Below are 11008 nucleotides of genomic sequence, written 5' to 3'. Positions count from 1 at the left end.
TATTTTGTCAATTAGGAACATTCAGCACCCACCCGCTATCAAGGCAGCTGCCTATCATGTCATGCCCTACCTGCACAGGTGTGCTGGCTACTCAAATGATCCAATTAAGGAGGCCATTTAGTCAGCAGCAGCAGAAGTCCTGTGCCTGGACGCTCCAACAGCGGCTAGACACAAGCAGAAGCAGAAGCAGCAGAAGCAGCAGCAGCACCACCTTTTGCTTTTTGGCTGCAGAAGCAGCAGCAGCAAGGCCCACAGGGCTGGCTAGCTGGCTAGCCAGCAAGCAAGCAGGTAGCAATGAAAGTAGGAATCTTTCTTTTTAACCCTGTAAGGGGGTGGTGCACTGTACCCGAAGATACTGCCATATCGGGTCAATGCATAGGGCGACGGAAGCAAGCTTCGAAATCAGCCCCCGTTCTCAAAAATCCATTTAATATATGGTCCCCAGATAGGGGACGTATCAGATATTAAACTGATAAGAACAGATAAGGTTTCAACAAAATTTTATTGAATAAATAAGAAACCATACAGAATTTAAAATGCAAAATAATAAAAGGTTCACAAAAGTTTTAAAATACAAATAATAAAACCAGTTATAAAAGGAGAAAAAATAAAAATGGCAGGATAAAACATTATACAAATGTCATAAAAACTGATTATATTGTTATTTCGTTCCATAGAGGCAGACACCACATGGATGCTGCCTCGCTGGCCCCCAACTGTTTCTTGTCTCTTAGGTAATAGATGTACATCTCACTCAGGGCCAGCTTTATACAGTTTTTAACATCAATAAAATCATGTTTAAAAAGTAAGATGTTCCTAACTTTCCAGATGGCATTTTTAAAACAATTAATAATCATCCAGCAGATCATCTGCTGTTTAAAATTGGGGCAGTTAAAAAGACCGTAAAAGACACATTCGTGATTAAAATCTTTTAGGCCGCAGGCCCACTTCAAAAGTGGGCCTACCTTCCTCCAAAGCTCCCGTGCAAAAGGGCAGTTCCAAAATATGTGCAGCACCGTTTCGTCCACTCCGCAGCCATCTCTCGGGCACTTGGCTCTCGCCACCAGTCCTCGCCTGTGCTGGAACTCACGAGTAGGGAGGCACTGGTGGACGATTGCCCAGGCAAGATCCCTGTGTACATTCGCCAGAAACTTCCCGTACACGTTCCGCCATACCTTTTTGGATCTTGCCTGTGTGAAATTGGACACTGCCAGGGTAACCTCACTCCGCCTGAGGACCTTTGATACCTTTCTCTGGTCCCCCAGTATGTCAGGCTCCAAATCTTGGAGACCTAGGAGCCTGACTGTCTTTTCCAACACCACATAATGTTTTGGGGGACACAGAAGCACCGGAGCGTTCAGAGGGATGCGCAACCATCTTTTAAAAACCATGCCCGCAGCGTACCTTAAAAAGCAGCTAAAAATGCCATCGGATTTAATAATTTTAAAACAGAAACAGAAATACTTTATGTAAAAGAAAGTAAAAAGGTTAGGAACATCTTTCCCGCCATTATCTTTACTTTTGTACATAAAATCACGCTTTAATTTCTCCATTTTTGAACCCCATAAAAAAGTAAAAACAATTCTAGTTACTTTTTTAATGTATAAAATAGATGGAGGAAATACCATGGCAATGTATAGCATAATAGGGAGTAAAACCATCTTTATTATTAAAATCTTCCCCTCCATGGTAAGGTTTCTAAGATTCCACATTAAAATCTTCTTCTCCATCTTAGCTATAGCTGAATCCCAGTTAGGGCTCCCATCATTGACCTGGTTAAAAACAATACCTAAAACTTTAATTTGATCCTGTTGCATTGTGACTCCTGGGGTGATGGATGAATCCCAGGAGCCAATATAAAAACAGTCACATTTATCTGTGTTTAGCTTAAAACCAGAGACCTCGCAGAAATAGCTGGTGTTCCTCAATGCCCCCCTCATGGATGGAGAGTCCGGGCACAGTATGGTGACATCATCCATGTACCCCAACACCTTTAGATGGGTCCCTCCTCCACCAGGTATCAGTACGCCTCTTACTACCCGGTCTTTTCTGAGGAGGGCCATCAGTGGTTCGATTGCGCAAATAAAAAGGAGTGGGGACAGGGGGCAGCCCTGTTTGACACCTGATAAAAGAGGAACACCGCTGGTTAAAAAGCCATTAACAGAGACTTGACTAAAACAGGATCGGTATAAAAGCATGATTCGGCTTAAAATCGTTTCAGGCACTGCCATCTTTTTAAGAACTAAAAACAGGTATTCATGGGAGACCCTATCAAAGGCTTTTTCAAAGTCTAAGGATAAAATTGCTACAGTTTGATTTCTATCCTTAAAATACCATAAAACATCTCTTAAAATATTTAGGGATTCAGCTATAGACCTTCCAGGTACCCCACAAACCTGATTTGGGTGAATTAATTTATGAATAAAAGGTTTAAAACGGACAGCTAATAACTTGGCTAAAACTTTATAATCGACATTTAAAAGTGTGATGGGGCGCCAATTTTTTAGCATATCCTTTTCACCCTTTTTAAAAAGTAATGATACAATCCCCCTCCTCCAGGAAGGGGGAAGTTCATTAACAATAAAAGTTTCTTTATACAATAAAACCATATCATCCTTTAAAATATCCCAAAAAGCTAAATAAAATTCGATGGGTAAACCATCTTCCCCAGGGGCCTTCCCACTAGAAAAACTTTTAAAAACAAATAAAAGTTCATCTAAGTTAAGATCACGGGATAAAACCTCCTGGTCTAAAACATCTAGCTTAAAATCAAGGGAATTAAGAACATGTTCTAAAAAGGATGGATTAAGATCTTTCTTATTAAAAAGAAGCTGGTAGAAGTTAAAAACTGCATCTAACATGCCTTTTGGAGTGGATTCACCCTCAAGGTTTTGGATGATATCCCTCCTATTCATCACTTTTTTAAAAAAGAAACGGGAACATTTCTCGCCCTCCTCCAGGTGCTGCACATGTGAGTTAAAAATGATTTGTTTCCCTTTCTTTTCTATGGCATGTTTTATTTCAGTTTTAAGGTTTAAAATATCATTTTCTACATCCATACCAGCTTCTTTCAATTTAAAAAGTACATTTAAACGCATGTTAAGAACATAAAACCACTGTTTTTCCATTTTTGCCTTCTTCTTACCTGCTTTGATAAAAAAAAATCTGATTTTAGATTTGGTGCCCTCCCACCAGTGCAGCATAGGCTCGTGGGGTTTTCTTTGTGATTGCCAGCACTGGTAGGTCCGCACAAACTCCTCTTTTATCTCAGGGTCCTCTAGGAGTGTGGTGTTTAATCTCCAGAGGCCCCTTTTTGCTTTTTGCTCCCCCTCTAGCTCCAGGACCACCAAGAGGAGCTTATGATCAGAGAAGATATTCTGCTCGAGCGTGCATTTCAGGGGTTTAAAAGCTCTAGAGGAAAAAATAAAATCGATTCTGGAGCTCACTCTTCCATTGGACCATGTGGCGCCCGGGTCCTCCGGCAAGAGATCCTTCCAGCAATCTTTCAAGTTAAAATCATCAATAAAATTTTTAAGCAGGTAAGAAGTGCGGTCTTTACGATTAATATCCCCACCCTGCCGGTGTTCCCCATCACGTATGCAGTTAAAATCACCTCCCACCAGCAGGGGGGAAGACCCAACACAAAACAGTGGTAAAATTTCAAATAGTTCTGCCCGCTCCTGTTTATCAGGAGGGGCATACACATTTAAAACACGAATTAAAAGTCCATTAAAATATAGATGAATTAAAAGAGCTCTGCCAGGCACAATCTCAGTTACTGTATGAATAGAAAAGGACTGGCCTCGGCAGAGCAGCCCAACACCCACAGAACGACAGTCATTTGCACCGGACCATATGGATGGGCCCAGCTTCCAGTCTTCTTTTAAGTCTTTATAGTCCATTTTACTAGGGATTCCACATTCTTGTAGCAGGCAAAGGTCAAAGTCACATGTCTCTAGATAAGAAAATAAAGCAGCCCTGCGATCAGGGCTCTTTAAGGACCTCACATTGAGTGAGGCAATTTTTACAGGGATAGGCATAGTTTATGGAGAGTCCGTGCTTGGAGAATCAAAGTCAATAATAAGCTGCGTACCGTCATCCCCCGCCTGCGGGGTCATCAGCTCCTTAATGTTCTGAGGGTCGGAGCTTGAGATCGATGATGCCCCGACCCTGAGCTCGCTCTCGTCCGAACTACGGCACGCCGCTTTCCTTTGAATGTCTTCCTCTTCTTCTTCTCTTTGTCTTTTAAATGTCATACTGCTGTCCATATCCTCTGTGTTGCTCTCACTCGATGTAATCTCTGGCCCCCGGCTGATGGATCTGCGTCTTCTTTCATCTTTTGACGACTGGAACTGCTGCACAGGGGCCTGTGAGGCCTCTTTTCCGGAACCTTTGCCGCTACCTTGGGAAGTTTTCATCGCTTGTTCCCCAGCAAGCGTTGCTGAGGACTGTTGCTCCAACTTCCCCATCGATCGACGATGGCCAGTTTTACCCACCGGGTCCACTGCTGGCGGGGCAGCAAACCCTGGTTTGGCGCCACTTGTCTTCTTGGCCCTGTCCTGTATAGGCGGAGTAACAGGACCGGGCTCAGACCTGGCCACCTGGCTCCCCTTCCGGCGGGCTTTCACCGGGGCCTCTTCGTCCGGAGCAGGGCGACCCTGGGCCAAGCCAGTACCTGGCTTAGGCTGCAATTTTGGGTCCACCTCTGCCCCCACCGAGGCCCGTCGGCTGCCACCCGCCACAGGTGAGCCCCCTTCAGAAGTTTCGGCGGGCTCTTGAGCCAGGTAGGAAGTCGATCGACGTCTTTCAATTTCCCGGGCAGTAAACTCGATCACCCGCCCGGGCTTCGTGGAATCCCCATGGCCTCCCCCTAGCACTACCACCGGTGGGCCCCCCGATGGAGCACCAGAGGTCTTGGGCCTGGACCCATCAGTACCTGCCTTCTGGGGTTTGGGCATCTTAAAAAAGGACGTCTTTTGTCCTGTCCCCTCTTTGGGTGGGCCCAGCCTTGACCCACCCATCGTAGTTTTTGCTTTATGGGGACAGGAATTAAAATCATGATTTTCCTCTCCGCAGAGGTTACACCTTATCGTATGGCTACATCTTGAGGCTATGTGACCTTCTTGGCCACACCTATTGCAGCGAATCACACGCTCCGCGCCGCAGGTCTCCTGGGTGTGGCCAAACCTCAAGCAATTTCGGCAATACATAGGCATTTGAGGATAGAACAGGAAGCCCCGAACTCTCCCGATGGCAAAATTTGGGGGCGGATGGCAAAGACCCCCAATACCACCGGGATCCTTACGGAGCTTGACCCAGAACTTCCTCTTGCCGTTCCAGAACCGCACGGAGTTCAATATTTTGTTTGCGAATCGCACCTCTTCGCAGTATCGCCGAAGAAAAGTGGCTATATCCTCCGTGGTCACATGAGGGCTGTGCATAGCCACCACCAACGGTATATGTTCCTCACCATAGAGGAACTGGAACGAAAGACCGTCGAGTCGATCGTCCCTCTGGTCCGCACCAGACAAGGTTGCATAGATGTTATCGCAACACGCCGTGGCCGTGAAGGTGACGGTATACAGGCCACGGCTTTCCTGGTCATTTAGACACAGGATGTCCTCCCTATTGAGGCGGAAGTAGTCAAGAAGAATCACCTCCGCAATGAAGCGGAGGTTCTTCAACTGACGATGGCTCTCCGACACCTCTATGCGGATGGTATTTCGCATCGACATTTCCCCAGAGGGGAAAGCCCAGGAGAACGGCATCTTCCACACCCAGGGACTAAGCCCCTTCCCCAATAGCAGCAGGGGCTCGGAATCCCGCTATAAAAGCGGAACCCTTACCCAAGGCAGAGGTCGGGGGTACCCTAGGTGCTTCCGAAGCTACAGGTAACGCTCAACGTACCGAAAATGCCTTCTGAGACACAAGGTCCCAGAGACAGGGGGATCGCAACCCGTTGTCTGTGGACTAAGCCCGCTCCCCAATAGCAGCAAGGGGGTGAAGTCCCTCCGTAAGGAGAGACAATCCCCCAAGGCCGAGAAGCGGGGTACCACAGACACCTTCCGACCAGACCAAATGCAGATACTACACTTGATCTTAGCCAAAAGGCCGAGAAGCGATAACCGTGAAAGGGGCGGGCCCAACAAGGTCCCCTTCATGGGCACTATCACTGCTTGCTGTCAGGGAGGCTGCCAGACAATTTTCCATGCACACTCTGGGCTGGGGGGCAGTCAACCACCAGTACACACAGCAGAACCTAAACCCATACCATTATTGCTAAGCAGCAAGACAGGGGCCCATTGCACTCCCACGGGGCCTTTTTAAATGCAATCCATAACCCGGATTTGCCAGGAACCCTTCTTACTCCTCCTACTTGCATGTGACACTGGGCTTAGGATCTGCATAGGAAACACACACACAAGCACACACCTACCTTTGTTGCCTGCAGATGCCTCCTTGGCTGTCCCCAAACGGTATCAAACCAACACCCACGGGAAGCTGTAAGCATAGAGGACATGCCTGCACCCCATTGGACTTACCTGTGTGGGTTAAATCCGGGTTATTTGACAACCTATGGCGGTGATGGTTCTGCTCAGGCAGAGCAGTGCTGATGCTCCTCATAAAGCTGTCGCTGCTGTGAAGGTTCTAGGTGACATCACAAATCCCTATGGTTACATACACAACAAAGCTGGGTTGTTGTTGTTTACACTCTGCAAGGCCTGTGGAAGTGAGTGACATCATAGCACTGTAGTTCTGAGGGTTGTAGATGGATGCAACAATCTCCTGTTGCTTCTATGAAGGCCGTAATAGACGACATCACCAAACAGCTCCATAGTCACATACACAGCAAAGGAGAGATGTTGTTTACACCTAGTGATGTCAGTGGTATTGAGTGACATCATAGCACAGTGCTAAGGCTCCTGGGCCTGGACACAGCAGCGGCTGCAATATCTCAACGGAGAATACGTTTATATATATGTGTGTGTGTGCGCGTATATATATATATATATATATATATATATATATATATATATATATTTCTCCGCCGAAATCACTTTTAAACCCATTTCCACCTTTTTTTCCCTTCTCTTCCTCTTACTTTTTTTTCACGTTTTTTTACGTTTTTCTCCTTTTCGCCTCTTTTCTGGGCGTATTATTCTTCTTTTTCTTCTTTTTTTTCGTCTAATGCATACCCCATCAGTGCAGCAATGCTTATTCAATACCGCCAGCAGATGGAGACACTGGGGGATAATTTTCTAAGGATTTATACTGATTTTTCCTGTCTGAATTTGTCGCACAGAAAGTTGCAGGCCAAATATGTGCGACATTTCTGCGACTTTAGCTTCTAGAGCATTTTTACAACATTATACATAGGTGCTGAATACATAAAAAGCGACTGTTCAGCGACAGACAAGTCGCATCGGCTGAAAGTAGGCCAGAATGTCAGTCCATGTTGGAGCAGGTTTAGATACAGTCTAAAGCATAGATCTCAAAGTCTGTGCACAGAATTTAGCAAGGGCCTCGCACCTTCTGATGCATCAGGTAGGTGCACAATAGCATAGCCTAACCCTCTGTACTTTGGTCTATATTGATGCGGGACATAGACAGCCAGCTGATGACCAATCCATTAGTGCAATGGATGGCTGGAAGCATTTGTCTTTGCCTTTGCAATACCACAGAAGCAATGCATGGTCAATGTACAGCAATGACACACCTGTGTGAACAGCCAGGAGACCCCCCCCCCCCCCCCCATGTTATGTTACATAGTTACATAGTTAGTACGGTCGAAAAAAGACATATGTCCATCAAGTTCAACCAGGGAATTAAGGGGTAGGGGTGTGGCGCGATATTGGGGAAGGGATGAGATTTTATATTTCTTCATAAGCATTAATCTTATTTTGTCAATTAGGAACATTCAGCACCCACCCGCTATCAAGGCAGCTGCCTATCATGTCATGCCCTACCTGCACAGGTGTGCTGGCTACTCAAATGATCCAATTAAGGAGGCCATTTAGTCAGCAGCAGCAGAAGTCCTGTGCCTGGACGCTCCAACAGCGGCCAGACACAAGCAGAAGCAGAAGCAGCAGAAGCAGCAGCAGCACCACCTTTTGCTTTTTGGCTGCAGAAGCAGCAGCAGCAAGGCCCACAGGGCTGGCTAGCTGGCTAGCCAGCAAGCAAGCAGGTAGCAATGAAAGTAGGAATCTTTCTTTTTAACCCTGTAAGGGGGTGGTGCACTGTACCCGAAGATACTGCCATATCGGGTCAATGCATAGGGCGACGGAAGCAAGCTTCGAAATCAGCCCCCGTTCTCAAAAATCCATTTAATATATGGTCCCCAGATAGGGGACGTATCAGATATTAAACTGATAAGAACAGATACTACACTTGATCTTAGCCAAAAGGCCGAGAAGCGATAACCGTGAAAGGGGCGGGCCCAACAAGGTCCCCTTCATGGGCACTATCACTGCTTGCTGTCAGGGAGGCTGCCAGACAATTTTCCATGCACACTCTGGGCTGGGGGGCAGTCAACCACCAGTACACACAGCAGAACCTAAACCCATACCATTATTGCTAAGCAGCAAGACAGGGGCCCATTGCACTCCCACGGGGCCTTTTTAAATGCAATCCATAACCCGGATTTGCCAGGAACCCTTCTTACTCCTCCTACTTGCATGTGACACTGGGCTTAGGATCTGCATAGGAAACACACACACAAGCACACACCTACCTTTGTTGCCTGCAGATGCCTCCTTGGCTGTCCCCAAACGGTATCAAACCAACACCCACGGGAAGCTGTAAGCATAGAGGACATGCCTGCACCCCATTGGACTTACCTGTGTGGGTTAAATCCGGGTTATTTGACAACCTATGGCGGTGATGGTTCTGCTCAGGCAGAGCAGTGCTGATGCTCCTCATAAAGCTGTCGCTGCTGTGAAGGTTCTAGGTGACATCACAAATCCCTATGGTTACATACACAACAAAGCTGGGTTGTTGTTGTTTACACTCTGCAAGGCCTGTGGAAGTGAGTGACATCATAGCACTGTAGTTCTGAGGGTTGTAGATGGATGCAACAATCTCCTGTTGCTTCTATGAAGGCCGTAATAGACGACATCACCAAACAGCTCCATAGTCACATACACAGCAAAGGAGAGATGTTGTTTACACCTAGTGATGTCAGTGGTATTGAGTGACATCATAGCACAGTGCTAAGGCTCCTGGGCCTGGACACAGCAGCGGCTGCAATATCTCAACGGAGAATACGTTTATATATATGTGTGTGTGTGCGCGTATATATATATATATATATATATATATATATATATATTTCTCCGCCGAAATCACTTTTAAACCCATTTCCACCTTTTTTTCCCTTCTCTTCCTCTTACTTTTTTTTCACGTTTTTTTACGTTTTTCTCCTTTTCGCCTCTTTTCTGGGCGTATTATTCTTCTTTTTCTTCTTTTTTTTCGTCTAATGCATACCCCATCAGTGCAGCAATGCTTATTCAATACCGCCAGCAGATGGAGACACTGGGGGATAATTTTCTAAGGATTTATACTGATTTTTCCTGTCTGAATTTGTCGCACAGAAAGTTGCAGGCCAAATATGTGCGACATTTCTGCGACTTTAGCTTCTAGAGCATTTTTACAACATTATACATAGGTGCTGAATACATAAAAAGCGACTGTTCAGCGACAGACAAGTCGCATCGGCTGAAAGTAGGCCAGAATGTCAGTCCATGTTGGAGCAGGTTTAGATACAGTCTAAAGCATAGATCTCAAAGTCTGTGCACAGAATTTAGCAAGGGCCTCGCACCTTCTGATGCATCAGGTAGGTGCACAATAGCATAGCCTAACCCTCTGTACTTTGGTCTATATTGATGCGGGACATAGACAGCCAGCTGATGACCAATCCATTAGTGCAATGGATGGCTGGAAGCATTTGTCTTTGCCTTTGCAATACCACAGAAGCAATGCATGGTCAATGTACAGCAATGACACACCTGTGTGAACAGCCAGGAGACCCCCCCCCCCCCCCCCCCCCATGTTATGTTACATAGTTACATAGTTAGTACGGTCGAAAAAAGACATATGTCCATCAAGTTCAACCAGGGAATTAAGGGGTAGGGGTGTGGCGCGATATTGGGGAAGGGATGAGATTTTATATTTCTTCATAAGCATTAATCTTATTTTGTCAATTAGGAACATTCAGCACCCACCCGCTATCAAGGCAGCTGCCTATCATGTCATGCCCTACCTGCACAGGTGTGCTGGCTACTCAAATGATCCAATTAAGGAGGCCATTTAGTCAGCAGCAGCAGAAGTCCTGTGCCTGGACGCTCCAACAGCGGCCAGACACAAGCAGAAGCAGAAGCAGCAGAAGCAGCAGCAGCACCACCTTTTGCTTTTTGGCTGCAGAAGCAGCAGCAGCAAGGCCCACAGGGCTGGCTAGCTGGCTAGCCAGCAAGCAAGCAGGTAGCAATGAAAGTAGGAATCTTTCTTTTTAACCCTGTAAGGGGGTGGTGCACTGTACCCGAAGATACTGCCATATCGGGTCAATGCATAGGGCGACGGAAGCAAGCTTCGAAATCAGCCCCCGTTCTCAAAAATCCATTTAATATATGGTCCCCAGATAGGGGACGTATCAGATATTAAACTGATAAGAACAGATACTACACTTGATCTTAGCCAAAAGGCCGAGAAGCGATAACCGTGAAAGGGGCGGGCCCAACAAGGTCCCCTTCATGGGCACTATCACTGCTTGCTGTCAGGGAGGCTGCCAGACAATTTTCCATGCACACTCTGGGCTGGGGGGCAGTCAACCACCAGTACACACAGCAGAACCTAAACCCATACCATTATTGCTAAGCAGCAAGACAGGGGCCCATTGCACTCCCACGGGGCCTTTTTAAATGCAATCCATAACCCGGATTTGCCAGGAACCCTTCTTACTCCTCCTACTTGCATGTGACACTGGGCTTAGGATCTGCATAGGAAACACACACAC

At 46.4% G+C, this 11008-nt stretch overlaps 3 non-coding genes and 1 pseudogene across 3 annotated transcripts; all 4 read right to left on the bottom strand.

Annotated features, from left to right (window-relative positions):
* Positions 1–330: 330 nt before the first annotated feature.
* LOC130350164 (U2 spliceosomal RNA) lies at positions 331–516 on the bottom strand. Its single transcript, XR_008887343.1, has one exon. It is a non-coding gene; the product is annotated as a U2 spliceosomal RNA (small nuclear RNA).
* Positions 517–5905: 5389 nt separating this feature from the next.
* Positions 5906–6123, bottom strand: LOC130350175 (U2 spliceosomal RNA; annotated as a pseudogene).
* Positions 6124–8227: 2104 nt separating this feature from the next.
* LOC130350153 (U2 spliceosomal RNA) lies at positions 8228–8418 on the bottom strand. Its single transcript, XR_008887333.1, has one exon. It is a non-coding gene; the product is annotated as a U2 spliceosomal RNA (small nuclear RNA).
* Positions 8419–10518: 2100 nt separating this feature from the next.
* On the bottom strand, positions 10519–10709 carry LOC130350152 (U2 spliceosomal RNA). Its single transcript, XR_008887332.1, has one exon. It is a non-coding gene; the product is annotated as a U2 spliceosomal RNA (small nuclear RNA).
* Positions 10710–11008: the final 299 nt, after the last annotated feature.

The sequence above is a fragment of the Hyla sarda genome, unplaced genomic scaffold, assembly GCF_029499605.1.
Source record: "Hyla sarda isolate aHylSar1 unplaced genomic scaffold, aHylSar1.hap1 scaffold_934, whole genome shotgun sequence".
NCBI classification, from domain to species: domain Eukaryota; kingdom Metazoa; phylum Chordata; class Amphibia; order Anura; family Hylidae; genus Hyla; species Hyla sarda.
The sequence above is the reverse complement of the archived record's forward strand: the minus strand, read 5'-3'. Positions and strand labels throughout refer to the sequence as shown.